Raw genomic sequence first — 16052 nt, 5'->3', positions numbered from 1 at the left:
AGGTGGGTACAATATTATAAAATATAAAATTATAAAATATGCCTAGATTTTTATACTGCCAGGGAAATGTATATAAAACACACTTCTAAAGGCAGAGAGTCTTTACTAGGCCATATTCATATACATGTTTAGCCAGATTTTATTAGTGAAATATGAAAAACATCTACGGTAAAACATCTGACCGTTTTAATATATAACGTTTGACAAGGCTACTTAAAGAGGACCTTTCACTAGTTTAAAAACTAAAAACTAACTATAGCAGCGGGCAGAGCGGCGCCCAGGGATCCCCCTGCACTTACTAGTATGTCTGGGCGCCGCTCCATTCGCCCGGTATAGGCCCCGGTGTCTGCAGCTCCGTCTGTTGTACTGGGCGGAGTTTTTGTATTAGGGTTGTCCCTTGCTGCAGCGCTGGCCAATCGTAGCGCACAGCTCCATACCAGCCTCCTGTGGGGGGCTATGTAAACAGGCAGCTGCTGGCCACAGGTGCCTGTGACTGGTTTTCTAAGCCTTACTAGGAAGCTACTCTGGATTTCTGACCTTTGCCTGCTAACTTTGATATTGCTTCTGATTACTGATCTTGCCTCTGATATGACCTCCTGGTATTAGACTCTGCTTATTGTGACCTCGCCAGACGTTTTCTCCTGGTTTCACTTTGGTGTGTACTGTATTTGTATCTGATTTTGGATCCTGATCCGGTCCTGGTTTTTGCCTGTCTGGTTTTCACCACTTTCTGTCTGACTAACCTTTTCTCATTTGGTTTAGGCCCCTACACTTAGCTAAGAAGGGACTGCCGTCCATTTGTGGACCATCACTTAGGGCGGTTTGTGCAAGTATGCTGTAGGTAGGGACAGTGGTGAAGGTGCAGCACAGGGCTGTGCTGTTCCCTACCCTTTCACAGGTATACTAGAACATAGAACATGCTGCGTTTTTCACACAACGCAGAACTGATGTGTTAAAAAAAAACGCTCATGTACACAGACTCATTGAAATGAATGGGCCAGAATTCAGTGCGGGTGCTATGCGTTCAAGTCATGCATCGCACCCGCGCGGAAAACTCGTGTGAAAGGGGCCTTGGAGGCTCTGCTTTCTCTGCAATTGCCACGCCCTCTCCACTTTGATTGACAGGCCAGGTAAGAAAAACTTCATCATAACTGACCCTGTCAATTAAAGTGTTATGGCAATGCCCCCATTGCTCACAGATGCTCATTTGCACACATTAAAACTTTATTTTTCTCAGCAATGTGGGCACATATGAACATGGGACCAACACAGGTTTCTTCAGCTGCCAAGCGCACATGTAACAGTCAGCCACATTTCAAAATTTGCAAACAGATGCCATTTAAAATAAAAGCATGTATGTATTAATATTAAAATTCAGGAGGAATAACAGAGGAGCAGCACAGTACAGAGTTGTAAGAAAAGACTCTCTAGAATTCACTTACTTAGACATGTCAGGGTCAGGAGAGCCGACAGGTAATCCACCATTTATCCCCACCTCCATGCTGGACCTTTTGGGGGGGAGCAAATTTACCGGCTGCTGTCCGCCACTCAGTTTTGGTGAATTGGTGAATGAGCAGCCGTTTAGGGTTCAGGGGGCAGGGAATTATGCTTCCCACTACGGGTCTGGTCGGATACCAAAAAATTTGTTAAAAAGGTGGAATAACCCTTAAAGTCCTAAGGTATTTTAACCCTTTCCCAAAATGTAACCTACTATTACGTCACATGTCGAGTCTTTAAAGATAGTGCCTGCTCCACTCACATAGCAACCTGGTGCCTGCTGTTTCATACCTGACTACAGCATCTGAGCACCCTAAATACCGAAAGCGTGTACTTCTGATAATGCCCCAGCTCCATGCAGCGATCGGAGGAGCCGTAGCTTGTGTGTGACAGCCCCGTTCATAGTGAATGACGGGAGGCTGCTGCACAGTTTTTGGAGTCTATGACAATAGCAATCTAAGTATTGCTTGTTTTACTTCCCTATAGGAACTATTAAAAAAAAGTATAAGAAAAAACAATAAAAAAATATAAAAATTCAAATCACCCCCTTTACCTAAAATGAGAATTAAAAAAATGTAAAAAATTCACATCATGGGTATCATCGCATGCGAAAACGCCCATACTATCAAAATATAAAAGTATTAAACCCATACGGAAAAAGGTGAAATAGAAAAAAAAGGGTCAAAATGGCCAATTTGCCATTTTTTTGTCGCCTCTGCTCCCACAAAAAAATTAAAAAGTAATCAAAATGTTGCACACCCCAGAATGGTATCAATGAAAAGTAAAAATTGGCCCGCAAAAAATGAGCCCTCTTACAGTTCAGCACACAAAACTGCAAAAAAAGTTATAGGGGTCAGAAAATGACCGGAAAAAAAAAATACATAAAAAAAAACTATTTTCAGTATCAAAACGAAATTAAAATGATGATTACTCGCCAGTAATTGGATTTTCCAGAGCCCATGACAGCACCACAAGGGAGGATCTGCCCCCATAGACAAGAAACCAGGAGAATAATAGGGCAGACACTCTCCTCCCAATTCAGTGAGATATCCAAGCATCGGAGGTAGTCCGCCCACATAATGTTTAGATAACAGACAATAATACTCAACTTAATATACAGTACATATGATTAATTCATAATTTTTTTTTTTTTACTACATCCTAAGAGAACCAGAAATAACCCAGAAGCGATGGAAATTAAGGGTGTTTTTGTGGGCTCTGGAAAATCCAATTACCGGTGAGTAATCATCATTTTTCCCTTCACCCACGACAGCACAGCAAATAATTTACCAGAGGAAAAACTTTAGGGTGGGAGAGCCGAAAAAAGCACCTTTTCCCTAAAGGAAAAAACAGAAGATGAGTTCAAATCAAGCCGACAGTGCTTAAAAAAAGTTGAAGGAGAAGACCAGGTAGCCGCCCTGCAAATATCTTCTATGGAAACCGAGGATCTTTCTGCCCAGGGGGTAGCAACTGCCATGTTAGAATGTGCTTTTAGACCCACCGGAGGAGATAAACCAGATGAAGAATAGGCCAGAGAAATGGCAGAAATAATCCATCTAGCAATGGAAACTTTGGTGGCAGCTTTTCCCTTATTCACTCCTTGGAAGAGGATAAAGAGTGAAGAAGATTTTTGCCAGCTTTCAGTGCCAGACAGATAAATAATCAAGGCTCTTCTTACATCCAAGCAATAAAGTGACCTTTCTTCTTCCGACCTCGGGTTCTTAAAACACCTTGTCTTCCAAAATAGTGATGTATGGATATGGCTTGGATTTAACTAACCCTTCGAGGTGAAGTTACTGCTACTAAAAGACACAATTTCAAGGTAATACATTTAATGGAGCTGACATCCAACTGTTCAAATGGTGGGTGTGTCAAGGCCTTTAACACTAGGTTCAAGTCCCATGGAGGAGGTCTATGGGAAGTTATCGGGTGGATCTGCTTACTGCTCTAAAGAATCTTGAAACCCACGGGCATCCTGCAATATCCTGATTGAACAAGGCAGAAAGAGCTGAGACCTGAACTTTTAAGGTACTACCTGCAAGTGTTACGAGGGCACTCCCGTGACAGGGGCTAGGAGATCAGAGAGACTGGCAACACGTGGGTTAATCTGAATGGTTCCTTGTGGATCATTTCTGTCCGTGTTGTTTAGGTAATGCCCACACCTCTGGCAGGTGTTGTTGGTTTGGTCATTTAACTTTCCCTATTTATTACTGCTTACCCCTTCTGGGGATGTGGTTTATAGCTTCAGTTTCTGGACTCTGGCCTAGCTGGCGGTTGGACCTCGGTTGAGCTCCTGACGCTGCCTTTGCTCCACGTGAAGTTAGGTGTCGTCTTTCATATTTGTATTATGTATGTTACATTTCCCTGTCTGTTGTATCCAGGCCTGAGGGAGACTCCTGTTCATCCTTCTGGTGGAGGAATAGGTTGTCTCAAGTCCTGTCACTATGCCAGGGCTTCACAGGGTGTGTTAGGGCTCAAGGTTCCTGTGTATGTACATTCCTACCATCAAGGTCAGTTCATACTGATAGTTAGTCACTTGAATTAGGGTTGTTCTAGCATGAGACCTTCTCCTTTACCCTAGTTTCCAGGCCTCGTTCTTATCCCCTTTCCTCCTGTGCTCAGTGTGGACTTTTCCAACCACACCGCATCCGTGACAGCAAGACCTAGCTCTAACCCTGTCACGGATGTTCCCGAGACAGGTGGTAGGAGATCGGTGAGACTGGCAACATGTGGTTTGATCTGACATGTTCTAAGTTTGGATCAAATAACGTCGGTGTTGTTTCTAGTGCTTGCTGCACCTTCTTTCCAAAGGTGAGGCTATTATGGTAATTTAACCATCTCTATTAATTGTTTCTCCCACTATGCTATGCGGTTTATAGCTTCTGTTTGAGTTGTGGATTGCTGGTGTGTGGATCTCTGCTGAGTCACTGGTGCTGCGATAGCCACTTGAAGTTAAGTGTTTTATTTTCCTTTTGCATTTTGTTTGGGTTATTTTGTGTGTTGCATTTCCCTGTCATTTGTATTAAGGCCTGAGGGAGACTCCTGTTCCTCCTTCCTTTTGGAGGAACAGGTTGTCTCAGTCTTGACATTAGTACCAGGGTCCTATAGGGTGAGTTAGGAAACTAGGTATTCCTGTGTATGAACTTGCCTACATCTGGGGTCTGTTCATACTGGTGCAGCCAGCCAGTAGCGCAGGGGCAACACGTGAGTTGCACGGTGGACCGATGAGGGGCCAAATATTAACACACAGTTCATCAGTTTACTCACGGTTAGCAGAAAGCCTCCCTGCCAGCACAGTGTTGAGGTGGACAGCACAAAATCCTCTGGGGCACGCTCTGTGGTAAGAAGCATCAGCCAACATGGTAGTTGAGGTGCCCTTGATGTTAGAGGTGCTGTCACACCGGTGACAGGTTTGAGAAGGTCTGAAAGATTATCTGCTCATTAGTGATCTGACAGCATCTTTTGGTTTCACTTTGTCTGTGTGTTGCTTGGTTGTCCACACCTCCTGTTTAGGTGTGGATCATGTAACCTTTATCTCCCCCTATTTAGTTTGACTTGACCCATCACTCCTTGCTCTGGATAGCTTCCTTTGGTGTTGGTAGAGCTGGAGTGTGGTTCTAGTTGAAGTCCTGATCATCCATCATCCTTAGAAGTTAAGTGTTCCACTTGTTGTGTTTTGTATTCCCCCCCTCTGTTGTTTACTAGGCCTCAGTGAGACGCTGGTTCCTTCACCAGGGAAGGAGTGGATTGTCTCTGCCCTGTCATTAAGTCTAGGGCATCTGGGGGCCACCAGGGTTTTCTAGGCTCCTGTGTATGGGCATCTCTACCATCGAGAGGTGCCCATACGGATAGGAGTTAGGGCAAGGAGCAGGGTTTCATAGGTGGTGACCCTTTTCCTTCCCTAGAGGTGAGGCCTAGTGTCTTTTCACTTCCGTCTTGTTGTCTTTTGGTGTCTTCCCCTACTACATCTGTGACATTATCCAGAGCCAATACCGCCATTTTTTGTTCTGATCTGTGCAGCTATGGATGCTATGACTGAACTGGTCGAACAGATGCAGAATCTGACTTTGGAGGTAGCAGATCTCTGTGCGATGGTTTTGCAGATTCAGAGACCACAGGCTGCTGGTTCCGGTGGTGGGTTCCAGGCCTGCCCTGAACCGAAGGTAGCTCTCCCGGACAGGTTTTCTGGGGGTAGTGACAATTTCATACGGTTCAGGGAGTCATGTAAATTATACTTTAGGCTTCGTCCATACTCTTCTGGTGATGAGTGTCAACGTGTAGGTATGATTATTTCATTAATTAAAGAGGACGCCCAATCTTGGGCTTTTTCTCTACCGACCGGATCACCATCCCTCCGGTCGGTAGATAAATTCTTTAGAGCCTTAGGTCTTATCTATGATGACCCGGATTGGATCTCTCAGGCCGAGACCAAGTTACGGGGTTTGTGGCAGGGAGAATGTTTTGCGGAGACCGTTTGCTCTGAATTTAGGAGATGGGCTACGGATACAGAGTGGAACGCTTCTGCTCTCCGTAGCCAATTCTGACAGGGTCTCTGAGAGACTGCAGGACGCATTGGCTTTTCATGAAAATCTTGAGTCATTGGAAACAGCTATGTCCCTTGCTGTACGTCTTGATAGACGCCTGGGGGAGAGATCTAGGGGTTCCTCACCTTCAGAACGTACTGTCCAATAAGGGTACTGCTTCCTTTGACACTTATGGTGGAGAGAATCGGGTGGTTGTGCCTTGTGATGAGCCTATGCAGATAGGAGGAGCTACTCCTGGAACTACTGGCAAAAGCTTGGGTCATGTGAAAGGAGTCTGCTTTTATTGTGGCAAGAAGGGACATTTTGTGAATATTTGTCCGTACTTGCAGCATCAAGTTGTAAACCAAAGGGAAAAAAGGTTAATCCCCAAATTGCTATTGGTAGTGTGGGTGGGCAGCAAGAAAACCTACTTTTGTCTTTTACGGTCCCTCCTGTGACAGATGTCAGGAGATCAAAGAGACTGGCTACACGTGACGGAATCTAACAGCCTCTTTGGTTACTTGCTTCAGTAGTTGTTGTTGTTCTTCACCACAGCCCTTGTTTCAGGTGTGGCTCAGTGGTAATCACACCTCCCCTATATAGTCTGACCTCACCCTTCTGGCTGTGCGGTTGATAGCTTCATTTGGGTTATGGAATAGCTGGTGTGTTGTCCTCTCTGGAGTCCGTGCTCGTCCATCTCTTCAGAAGTTAAGTATCTTGCTCCTTTGTGTTTTGGTGTCCCTCCACTTGTCTGTTGTTACTAGGCCTCAGGGAGACACTGGTTCCTTCAACTGGGAAGGAGCGGGTCGCCTCATGCCCAGCCTTTATCTGTAGGGCTCCTTAGGGTCTCCAGGGTCTAATGTTACGGTGTATGGGAATTCCTACCTTCGGTGTGTGCCCATACAGATAGGAGACAGGGTAAGGAGTAGGGTTATTTAGGAGGTGACCCTTCCCCTTTTCCCTAGCGTTGAGGCCTAGTGGTTTTTCCCTTCTTTCCTGTTGTCGGTGTGGTGTTCCCTCCCATACCTCACCCGTGACAGGTATGGTATAAAAAGAATATCTTTTTCTCTTATCTGACCCGCCATATCTGCTATTATTTTTGTGAATACCCTTGGAGCCATGGAAAAGTGGAACGGGAGGACCTGGAACTGAAGATGTTGTAGCTGCCCCTCTATTTTTACTACGACTCCCTGAGATCGACTACTGCCATGAAACAGTCAGGAGGAGGAAGAAGGTTTATTACTGATCTTGTAGTTTCCATTTCAAATTTTTTTATTTGTAGGAACCGGTTTAACTTTTTAAGTTTATTATCGTTCTGAAATCCGTTTTTTTTTTAACTAGAAATAGGGGAGTAAAACCCCTCGCCTTCTTCTCCTTTTGGAACAGGAACTAAAACTGATTATGTGATTAATCTTAGTACTTCAGATTTTCCTTGAGCCGAAGTCTAAGCTTTTGTCACTAGGAATCTTACCAGAGGGACTATTCGAATTTCTAGTTTTAGTCCAGTGAGAATAGTGTCTAGAATCCACGAGTTGCAAGAAATCTAAAACTAGGCAGCGAAATAGTTTTAATCTGCCTCCTACCTGACCTCTGCTGATCTTGTTTATTTTTGTCTACAAAGGGCTGGTTGAAAAAATAATTTCTTCCCTTTATTTGGGTTCTTTATCTATCCTCCCTTGATTTTTTTGTCTCCTTCTCTAAGGACGGCTAAAAATATTACTCTCTGTGAAGGAACCCTGAAACCCTTGAAATTTTCTTCTTTTTATCCGCAGCTTTGTCTAATAGGTCATCTAGAGCCCACCCAAAAAGGTATTCCCATTCACATAGCTTGTTTTTTGTTAGGAAGTCACCAACCCAGTTTTTTTGCCAGAGCGCTCTACGGGCAGAATTTATTAAAGCAGCGGATCTAGCCGCCAATCTTACTGAATCACCTGAAGCATCGGCCAATAAATCTGCCGCTTTTCTCATAGTGGGCAAACATGCTAGTATGTCTTCTCTGGGGCATTTATTTTTTAATTGATTTTCTAGCTTAGAGAGCCAGACCATAAGGGAACAAGCCGTACATGTGGAAACGATACTTGGTCTGAATAAGGAGGTTGACGCCTCCCATGCTCCTTTTTAAAAAGCCTCTGCTTTTTTATCCAAAGGGTCCCTAAGTAGCGTTTTCCATTTTCCTAGAGACTTTAGATATAGCTACATCTATTCTAGGTGCTTTATCCCAAGTATCACAGTCTTCTTCTTTAAAGGGATATTTTTGTTTAAGGTTTTTAGAAATATAAACTTTTATTTTAGGTCTCTTCCACTCCCCCTTCTATTAAGGCTGATACATTTTTATGTACCAGAAACACCCTATGGTGTCTGGATTCTAAACCACCAAACATGACATCCTGAATGGACTTTGGTTCTTTTATCTCTTCTATGCACATTGTGGATCTTATGGCTTTTAAAAGTCTATCCGTATTGTCTATTGGAAAACATGGTTTGCCACTTATCTCGCCTTCCTCAGAAGAAGATAGGGAACAGAATGCCAATATATCAGAATGCCAATATAAGGTGGAGTGTATTTCATCTTTTTTAGAATCAGATGAAATAAACTCCTGTGTGGTATCTAATAGCCTCTATTTTGGATCTCTTGTACCGACCGCTCTTTTTGAAGATAGAGAGGAATTGACTCCCTTCAGATGTTGGTCAGATCATAAAATGACAGCGATTCCTCAGCCACTGTTCTATCAATGCAACTCTGACACATCCTGTACTCCGACTCAGGCGGTAAAACAGATTTACAAAGACCAAACTCTTTATTTTGCTTTTTAGAAACCACCTTCCGAGGCTTTGCCCCTCAGAGGTACCAGTGTCTGGGGGGACTCCAGACTCTTCTGTGTGCTTCTCCTCCTCCATGCTTCCTACTGGCAAGCCAGAAACTCTGATTATGACGCCGTCCTCCTGCTTACAGAGTGCTCTTCTCATAGGTGCTTTGTAATGACGTCACCTCGTCCTCCACTGCATGCCGTTCTGCGTGCTCTGCATGCTTTCCCCCGCCTATCTCCTTGCTGGAAGCTCCTCCTTCTCCCCTTGTAGCCAGGAAGTCCGTGCCTCTAGCGCATCAGCGATGCCACCAGGCACACCACGCTCCAGCACCCAAGACGCTCCCTCCGGAGGCTTTCTGTGCCTCTGCTCATCCCCAGCAGCGCACCAAATGATGCCGCTTCTTACCCCAGGGTACTGCAGGTATGCCCAAGGGAAAAAAGCAATGCTCCAGCCTAGCAACTGGGGCCAGCATAGGAGCACCACCAGGGGGAAGGATCTTGAAAAAATTACACGCTTCCTCAGAGACAGGAAATCAAACTGAATTGGGAGGGGAGTGTCTGCCCTTTTATTCAGCAGGTTTCCTGTCTATGGGGGTGGATCCTCTCTTATGGTGCTGTCATGGGTGAAGAGAAAAACTATACATATGTGGTATCACCGGATTCGTACTGATCTGGAGAATGAATATCAGTTTTACCGCATAATGAACGCCGTAAAAAAAAAGTTAACCTGCGGCAAAATTTTGTGTTTTTTTTTCCAATTCCTCCACCTTTGGATTTTTTTTCCCCAATTCCCACTACATTCAATGTAATATTAAGGCCTCATGCACACGACCGTATTTTGTTTCCGTGTCCGATCAGTATTTTTCGCAGATAGGATGTGGACCAATTCATTTCTATGGGTCCGCAAAAAACGCAGACAGCACACCGCGTGCTGTCCGCATCAGTATGTCCGTTCCGTTGCTCCGCAAAAAAAATTGTCCTATTTTTTTCTAGTTTGCGGACAAGGATAGGCATTATTGCAATGGATCCGCAAAAAAACAACGGATGCCATACAGAACATCATCCATTTTTTTGCGGATCCGCAATTTGCGGACCGCAAAACACATACGGTCGTGTGCATGTAGCCTAAATGGTGGTGTTGGAAAGTACAACTTGTCCCACAAAAAAATAAGCCCTTACGGCTATGTGAACCGAAAAATAAAAAAGTTTTGGTTCTGGGATGTGTGAAACGAAAACGCAAAGTAAAAAAAAAACCTCCAGGGTAGAAGGGGTTAAGTCCTTAAAATACCTTATGTTTATAAAAAGGGAAGTAAGTAACACTTTTAAACTGTGCCCTGTTGCTTTCAGCCATTTTCAGGGTATTACATAAGCACTGCACATGTAATGACATCAGTAAAGACTAGTTTTACAGCTCAGTTGCTTAGTAACAAGGGACAGGTGGATGAGTCATATAGAAATCATACAGCTCTGTTCTCTAAGATAAACAATACAACCCCAATAAAAGCAACAGTACAGTACACAAATACCAAAGGGCAAAGCCCGTGACACAGCATTTTCTCTCACTGCGTTTGCTGAGGAATATTAATGGACCTGGAATGTGTCAAGGGGTTTTCCAGTCTGATGTAACTAAAGATGAATCATTCAGTGAAGAACGCCTCTGTGAAGCCCCGTTTCTCATGTATCAATAGTGTTCTAGAAATGTCACTTTATAGAAAAATATGCCACAGAGTATAAGGGTACTTTCACACTAGCACAAATGCCACAGAGTATAAGGGTACTTTCACACTAGCGTTAAAGTTTTCAGGTATTGAGTTCGGTCCTAGGGGCTCAATACCGGAAAAAAGCTGATCAGTTTTATCCCCATGCATTCTGAATGGAAAGCAATCCGTTCAGTATGCATCAGGATGTCTTCAGTTCAGTCACTTTTACGGTGTTTGGACCAAGAAAATACCGCAGCATGCTGCAGCATTTTCTCCGGACAAAATTCCGGAACACTTGCCTGAATGCCGGCATGCCAGATCTGGTATCAAATGTCCCGGTTTCCAGGTCTGCGCATGCGCAGATCTTTAAAAATATGGAGAATAATAAATACCGGATCCGTTTTTCTGGGATCCGGTATTGCAATGCATTTGTCAAACTGATCAGGATCCGGATCAGTCTGCAAATTACATGCGTTTGCATACAGTTTTCCTGTATGCAAACTGCCTGCCAGAATCAAACAGCACAAGTGTGAAAATACCCTAAGAGTACTTTCACACTAGCGTTAAAGTTTTCCATTACTGAATTCCGTCCTAAGGGCTCATTTCCGGAAAAAAACTGTTTAATCCTAATGCATTCTGAATGAAAAGTATTCCGTTCAGTATGCATCAGGATGCATCAATTCAGTCCCTCTTACTGTATTTGGCTGGAGAAGATACTGCAGCATTTTCTCCAGCCAAAATTCCGGAACATTTACCGGAATGCCGGATCCGGCATTAATTTCCATTGAAATGTATTAGTGCCGGATTCGGCATTAAAATTGCCGCATTGACGGATGACACTGGAGAGACGGATCCGGTATTTCAATGCATTTGTCAGACGAATCCGCATCCGGAAACAAATGCTATCTGTTTGCGTACGGATTGCCGGATCCGGCATGCAGTTCCGGTGAGGGAACTGCCTGCCGGAATCCTCTAACGCAAGTGTGAAAGTACCCTAAATTACCATATATTTCACAGCATGCGTCAAGGCTTTTATATACTGTATGTTTGCCAATATCTTGCACAAAATAGTGGAGCATCCATTGCAGTTTATTCAGTCACGCCCATTTTATACTTTTTTTCTTTTTTATTTGTTGCAAAACAAGATAAAAAATATTTTGGCAAAAAATAATAAAAATTATATTAATGCAAAGATCCATTTAAATCAAATCAGGGGAGAGTAACTTACCTACATGAACCAAAAGGCAAAATTGCATAAAAAAGTAGAACATTCGATGTGTGCCCACGTTATTGTATGTTTTAGACAATTTCAGCAGCTTTCTAAACAGTTTTGTCTAGAAAAGTGTTGTGAATGTGCCAAATTTATGTGTTCCACTTTTTGAAGATGAAGGTTTTCAAGGTGAACCAGCCATGAGGTGGGGTAAAAGAAAGGGGCACATTTATTAAGACCGCCGTTTTAGACGCCAGTCTTAATAAAGGCCCATAGCTGGCAGTGGATCCGCCAAAGTTATGAAGTGCATGACGATCCATAACTTCGGCGCATCCAGCGCCAGTTCTAAATGTAATGCAAGCTTCCTAGCTGCTTTACATTTAGACCCTTTTCTGTGCCTAAAACAGGCGTAGAAAATGGTAAATGAGACGGGCCTGGTGACCCATCCCCTTCCTCGTCCACACTGTGCCAACAATTTTAGCACTGACGTGAGCAGGGAAAAGTCGCAGATAAGCGGCGCAACAGTTACAGTGCTCCAGACAAAAAAAAATATCAAGGAGCCATTGGCTCCTAACCTGAAAAGTTTAGGAGCCAAATGAAATTATTAGTCGCCAAATTTAAAATGCATATAATTATGGTATAATTTTTTTTTAAAGATGTGTCTTACCTTGTGTAGTTGCCCATTTGTCTCTCCTTTTGATTTGTTCTTCTAACCCCATTAATCTTGAGGCTCTTGAGGGGTTGTGCACTAATTTTTATGAACTCTCAGACTAGCTAGATTCACTTTGCTGATCATGCTTCCTTGATCCCTAGGTGCTGGGCCTTGGCTCATTCGTCTCTAGGCCTCCGCTGCTTGTCTTGGGTTTCTCCATGAAAACTTTTATCTTGATGCCGCTACAGCCAATCACAGGCCACAGTAGAGATCTGCTCCCCTTGCATCACATGACCATTTAACATAATGCAAGGAAAGCGTTGATCAGTTATTGGCTGTAATGGCATCAAACAGGAAGTTTTCATGAAGGGACTCAAGACAAGCAATGCAAGCTGGGGAGCAAACGAGCCAGGACCATGCACTGGGTGTCAGATAAGTATGATCACCAACAAAGGTCAAAGGACAGCCAAGGCAGAAGGCGATACACAACACTAAGGCCTCTTTCACATGGGCGTCATGCTTTTTGCCCGGATAAGAGCCGGGTGCGTTGCGGGAAAATGCGCGATTTTTCTGCGCAAGTGCAAAACATTGTCATGCGTTTTGCACTCGCGTGAGAAAAATCGCGCATGTTTGGTACCCAAACCCGAACTTCTTCACAGAAGTTCGGGCTTGGGATTGATGTTCTGAAGATTGTATTATTTTCCCTTATAACATGGTTATAAAGGAAAATAATAGCATTCTGACTACAGAATACATAGTATAATAGTGCTGGAAGGGTTAAAAAAATAAAAAAGTTAACTCACCTTATCCTCTTGTTCGCGTAGTTCGTTCCCGGTCTGTTCTTTGCTAGCTGTGGGCTTGGGCTGAATGACCTGTGGTGACGTGAGATCACATGCTCCAATCACATGGTCCATCACCATGGTGATGGAGCATGTGATCTTACGTCATCAAAGGTCCTTTAGCCCAAGCCCACAGCTAGCAAAGAACAGACCGGGAACGAACTACGCGAACAAGAGGATAAGGTGAGTTAACTTTTTTATTTTTTTAACCCTTCCAGCACTATTATACTATGCATTCTGTAGTCAGAATGCTATTATTTTCCCTTATAACCATGTTATAAGGGAAAATAATACAGTGAATAGACTGTCACCTAGAACCCATGCGTGAAAATCGCACCACATCCGCACTTGCTTGCGGATGCTTGCGATTTTCACGCAGCCCCATTCACTTCTATGGGGCCTGCGTTGCGTGAAAAACGCACAAAATAGAGCATGCTGCGATTTTCACGCAACGCATAAGTGATGCGTGAAAATCACCGCTCGAGTGAACAGCCCCATAGAAATGAATGGGTCAGGATTCAGTGCGGGTGCAATGCGTTCAACTCACGCATCGCACCCGCGCGGAATACTCGCTCGTGTGAAAGGGGCCTTAGGCAAACGGATAGACAGGGAGGTAGATGAGACAACAGTACCCAGTGATGGGAAAGGCAATGGCGGGTCAACTAGCCGAGGTCAGTTCGGGAGGTCACATCAATACAAGAGATGAGACAGGAGACGAAATTCGAGAACGAGCCGAGGTCAAATCCGAGAGATAGCGTAGGTACCAAGGGATCGGGCAAAGCGAGGTCAGGAAACAAACAAGGTCAATACCAGAGGTCAAGTAGGAAGCAATAATAACAGCACACACAGCACTAGAGACGAAAATCACAGGCAACCTGTAGCCAGCAGGCCGCCTGTATTTATAGTGGGGAGTGAGGGTCATGTGACGTGGCCAGCGTCACATGACCGACAGACAGACGAGTCGAGCACCGAGTGATCAGCTCGGCACTCAAGGCAGACCTAGGAGCAGGGAGCCTCCCAGCTAGCAAAGCCACCCTGGGAACGAGGCCAAGCACAGATTCTCGCTCCCGAAGCTAAGCAGCAGGTCTCAGAAATAAGTGTATACAAACCCTTTAAGGAGTTTTTCAAACCAATATTCTATATGTGACATGGGTTAAAATAAACTATCCCCACTGCAATCCTTAAAAGGCCAATCATTTAAGAGAGTTGCCACTGCAACCAGGGACCACATCAGAAGGCATCAGCGCTCTCCATACATCTCCCCCTCTACACAGAGCGTTCTCCATACATCCCCCTTTACACAGAGCGCTTTCTATACATCCCCCTCTACACAATGCGCTCTCCATACATCCCCCTCTACACAGAGCGCTTTTCATACATCCCCCCTCTACACAGAGCGCTTTCCATGCATCCCCATCTACACAAAGCACTCTCCATACATCCCCCCTCTTCACAGTCCGCTCTTCATACATTCCCCCTCTAAACAGACTGCTCTCCCGTGCATTCCCCCCTCTACACAGAGCGCTCTCCATACATCCCCCCTCTACACAGACCGCTCTCTATACATCCCCCTCACAATCTGCTTCCTGGGATCTTTTAATCCCTTCTCCTATTCACCCTAATATAGCTCTATTAGGGTGAATAGGACTTTACACTGTTCCTGCTGCCCTGGGCTTTGTGAACACAGCAGAAGGGAGCTTACCATGGCAGTCAGGGTTTCAGTAGCATCCTGGCTGCGATGGTAACCGATCGGAGCCCCACTGCTGGGGCTCCGATCACAACTGGCACTGCACCACAAATGAGGAGGCCAGGAGAGGACCCTGTGGCCACTGCCACCAATGAGTATAACAATGGGGGGGCGCCTGTGGCCACTGCGCCACCAATGATTATAATAGTTATAATACTGGAGGGGGCGCTCTGCACCACTAATGATTATACTTTATACAGGGGTTGGTGGGGGGCGCACTGTGCCACCAATGAATATAATTAACACCTTAATTTAAGTGTAGGCAGTGGTATCACATCACCCGCCCTCTATGACATGGTACTGTGATCCCCAGAAATTAACCCCTCAGGTGCCGCACCTGAGGGGTTAATTGCCGGAGATCGCAGCGCCATGTAAGAGGGCGGGTGCCGGGTATGTGATACCGCTGCCTACACTTAAATTAAGGTCCATCCTCTCCTCCTCCCTGCTATCAGTCCATTGATGGCAGCGGCAGCAGTGGCACAGGGGGAGGGACTGCCTCCTTCTCCCCTCCACTGTGCTGCTGAGGAGAACATGGAGCACTGCTGTTTACAAACAGGCCTCCTTGTACTGATAGTTTGTTACAGTGTATCAGTTCAGTCATGTTACCTAATAGAAATCAAAGATCTTGAAAAAAGTTTCAGTATCATTTACATGAAATCAGCCCCCATTTAAACAGCACAGTCGGCAGCTACTTACAGTTCTTTACTGTTGCCTTGTAGATATCTGATTTTGCTTTAGCCTCTCACACTTGAATTGTAGGTGTGTGTGAATAGGGAGTAGACGTGAACCGTACTTGTAAGAAGAGACTTTACATTAGGAAGCCGGTAGGAACAATCCCCAGAATGAAAAACACAGAGCAATACACGCCCAGCCCTAGAAAAGCACGTGACCAAGTCCTGTCACAGGTTTAAAGTGACAGTAATACATATTACTATACAGTATATTGCAGATTAACATGTTTGGAGACATCACTGCAGTTTTACCTATTAAATCAGGCATTTCAGGAAAAAACAACATACAGTGTATACAGACGACAGGGAGGGACAATATGACCTGTCATACAGGAGGACTTATGAA

At 44.6% G+C, this 16052-nt stretch overlaps 1 protein-coding gene across 1 annotated transcript in view; it reads right to left on the bottom strand.

Annotated features, from left to right (window-relative positions):
* Positions 1 to 15832, bottom strand: part of LOC122928228 (E3 ubiquitin-protein ligase RNF14-like) — a 40231-nt gene extending 24399 nt beyond the window's left edge. The window contains exon 1 of the mRNA XM_044280848.1: positions 15672 to 15832. The gene's annotated coding sequence lies outside the window, so the exon portion shown is untranslated. The remainder of the gene's footprint in view (positions 1 to 15671) is intronic.
* Between the last annotated feature and the right edge of the window lie 220 nt (positions 15833 to 16052).

This window comes from Bufo gargarizans, chromosome 2, assembly GCF_014858855.1.
Source record: "Bufo gargarizans isolate SCDJY-AF-19 chromosome 2, ASM1485885v1, whole genome shotgun sequence".
NCBI lineage: Eukaryota > Metazoa > Chordata > Amphibia > Anura > Bufonidae > Bufo > Bufo gargarizans.
Note: the sequence above shows the minus strand (reverse complement) of the source record. Positions and strands in the feature narration are given on the sequence as shown.